Source organism: Humulus lupulus, chromosome 3 (assembly GCF_963169125.1).
Source record: "Humulus lupulus chromosome 3, drHumLupu1.1, whole genome shotgun sequence".
NCBI classification, from domain to species: domain Eukaryota; kingdom Viridiplantae; phylum Streptophyta; class Magnoliopsida; order Rosales; family Cannabaceae; genus Humulus; species Humulus lupulus.
Genome location: NC_084795.1, coordinates 23937872 through 23941358, shown reverse-complemented (window position 1 = coordinate 23941358; position 3487 = coordinate 23937872). Strand labels below are relative to the sequence as shown.

General features: G+C 47.8%; 1 non-coding gene across 1 annotated transcript; it reads right to left on the bottom strand.

Annotated features, from left to right (window-relative positions):
• Positions 1 to 318: 318 nt before the first annotated feature.
• On the bottom strand, positions 319 to 437 carry LOC133827557 (5S ribosomal RNA). The gene has a single exon (XR_009890246.1). It is a non-coding gene; the product is annotated as a 5S ribosomal RNA (ribosomal RNA).
• Between the last annotated feature and the right edge of the window lie 3050 nt (positions 438 to 3487).

Here is a 3487-nt window from a genome sequence, read left to right as displayed (position 1 = left end):
ACCAAACAGGAGCAACATCTTCGTCCCAATGCTTCCGTGAACAAAGATCACAGAGGATGCCAATGCGCGGAAGAGCCAGAGGCCATCAGTTCAGGGGACAACACGTCCTGGATAGACTTGTGTGATGGTTTGAATGCCCAGAAAGAACGGGCCCGCAAGGAAAAGATCTGCCCTCGAGGGGGAGATCTAAGGAATAACCTCAACGACAGGAGAAACAAGAGGGTCCCCCTGGACGACAGAATGGACAGAAAGTTCATGGAACAGTTGGCCACATTAAAGAAAGTCACGGGCCGTTTGGTCTGGAAACAAGAATTTTTAGGGGTGCAACACGAGGACTTCCTAGGAGGTCACCCATCCTAGTACTACTCTCGCCCAAGCACGCTTAACTGCTGAGTTTTGATGGGATCCGGTGCATTATTGCTGGTATGACCACAACTCAATGCCGAAAACAAGAGGGAGAGGGTTCTGATTCCGAGGAGGAGAAGAAAGAACCATGCGCCAAACACATTTTGGACATGGTACTACCAAAGGGGTTCAAAATGCCGAACTTGCCTGCCTACACCGGGAACACAGAGCCCAGGGACCACTTGTCCCGCTATAATCGGTTGATGACCGTAGCCCACATCTGTGACAGCGACAAGTGCCTATGCTTCTCAATCACTCTGGACGGACCCGCAAAGGAGTGGTGGAAGAGACTCAAGCCAGGATCAATCCAATCCTGGTCCAGATTACAATCGGCGTTTCGCAAACAGTTTGTCACCGCCATGAGAATGGACATGCAGATGAGTGCCCTCGCCAATATTAAACAGCTCCCCACGGAGACCCTGAGGGCCTACATCCATCGCTTCATAGAGGAAGCCTAAAAAACCAAGGTGGATGACAGACAATGCCTGCTGGCTCTCCAGTCCGGGATTCGAGTTGGGTCCCCTCTCTGAGACGACATGCAACGCAGCAAGGCGGCCACCCTCAAAGAATTCATCAGGAGGGCACAAGGCTTTATCAACTGGGAGGAGGCTCGGATCCAAGCATTCAGATGGCAGCCGACCCCCCAACGAAGTGCCCAAACCTTCCCTGAATATGGGATGCAATACCTTGCAAACCATTATCTGACACCCCCGATGGCACCGGGATCAACTGGCAATCACGGAACGACCTTCTCCACCCCGACAGTCTACAACCCTGCTTCCTCGAGATAAGCGCCAGCTCAATCTGCCCTATTCTCCAGATACGGTATGGCGCTGGTCGAATACAGTACCGCTCTCGATGGAGCCCAACCATCTTTAATGGGGGGGGGGGACGGAGGCAAGCGTGAACCAAGAAGGGGGAAAGAGATCGGGGAAATGACAAAATTGATCTGAGCTCTCAAATAAGGGAAAAGAGGCTACGAGCCCCAATACACAGAATACACCAACCTAGTGGACACCAAGGAGAACATATACCTGGCCACGGAAAGTACGGTCCATTACCGGAAACCCACCCCCATGTTCAAAGGGGGAAAGAACTCAAGGGACACCAACGAAAGGTGTGTCTACCACAAAGATGTGGGTCATACGACCGAGGAGTGTTGACACCTGAAGGACAAAATCAAAACTCTAATCAAGCTAGGGCATCTCCACTAATGGGTCAGGATACCAATGAGAGTTTCGGGACTGCTAGCAGCTCTCGGAGAACCCACGATCCTAGGTGCGCCTGGATCGTACCGACCTCCCCAGGGAGGGTACGCTGTAGGCCCGGGAGCATAGGCCCCTCAGGGGGCCCTAATTGTGTAGGCATCCAGACCCAGAATGCCGTTTCCCTCTAGAATTGTGCCTCCGCAGATAGATGGTCATGTGGCCACCATATTAGGAGGGCCACATCTGGGGGGACCTTAGTGAACTCGACCATAACCACGAGATGTGTGCCCTGGTCCAGACCCTGGCTCAATGCCCAAAGTTTATGAATTTACCCATCACTTTCACGAAAGAGGACGCCCGGAACGTCCACTTCCCGCATCATGATCCTCTGGTCATTGATGCCCAAATCGCCAACAAAATGGTGTCTAGAGTATTGGTGGATGAAGGAAGTTCCATCAGAGTGTTGTTCAAGCTGGCCTTCATTGCAATTGGCTTGATTGAGGCATATCTAGCCTTATGCCCAACATAGATCTACAACTTCAATGGGGATTCGATACTCCCAATGGGGAAAATCCAGCTGCCTGTAACGTTGGGGAACAAGATTCAAGGCTCGTTCAAGTTTTGTACCTTCATAGTGGTGAACTTCCCCATCATTTACAATGTCATTTTCGGTCGGCCCGCACTGGTCGATTTCGGCGCGATCACCTCCATCTGCCACCTTTGTATGGAATTTCCCTGCAACAATGGAGGTGTAGGAACTGTCCGAAGAGATCAGAGCAGCGCCCGGAAGTGTTATCACATGTCTACCCGACCAATCTACATGGTCTGCGAAGAGCCACTAAAAGAGGAAAACGCTGATCCAATCCTACCCCTCCCCCGGTGCGGAGGATGGTCTGGGAAGAAGATGAATTGGATCCGCGAATAGGAGCGGACCGGGCACTAGAACCCATGGAAGAGATTGAGGAGGTGTGCATCAATGACAGCGACCCGACCAACGTGATCCAGGTCGAAAAGAACCTGAATCCAGAGGTCAGGCCTGCCATCGTCACCCGAGTGAAAGAAAACCAGGACGTCCTGGCTTGGTCTCACTCAAATATGACCGGGATCAACCGCAACGTCATATGTCACGCCTTGAACATTGACAAGAGTGCAACTCTGGTTCGGCAGAGCGGATACCTCTAGGGGCGGAGAGGGCCGAAGCCCTTAAATTAGTAGTTGAAAAGTTATCTTCGATCAACTTCATCCGGGAGGTTTTGTATCCTATTTGGCTGGCCAATCCGGTGTTGATGCCAAAGCCAAACGGGACGTGGAGAACTTGCATCAACTTCACTGTATTTAACAAGGCCTACCCCAAAGATTGTTTCCCCTTGCCCCAGATCGATCAGATGGTAGATGCAACATCCAGGTTAAGATGTTGAGTTTTATGGACGCCTACTCCGACTATAACCAAATCTCCATGCACATAGTGGACGAGGAACACTGATAACTCTACAAAATAGAGTTATTTTACCACATTTTATATGCTTATTGTTGCTTAATTCTTGAGTTTTTAATTGATTTATTAAGTTTTTAAGTAATTGTGATTTTTTGGGATTTATTTTGATTTTATAGATTTTTGTGTGTTTTTATAGTTATTTTATTAAAATATGTTGTACTTTAATTATTTATAATTAATATTGTTAAGTTAGAAGTAAAAAGATGCAATTTTGAGCTTAAATGTTTAAGTAAATTAAGTTTTAATTAATATTTTCATGGAACTTATGTTGTATATTTGATTATTGAAAATATTTAGTTTTGATTTAATTTATGTTTTTTTTAGGAAATATGTTGCATTTTTATTCTTGAAAAGCAAGAAAAATGAAGGAAAGATTAGT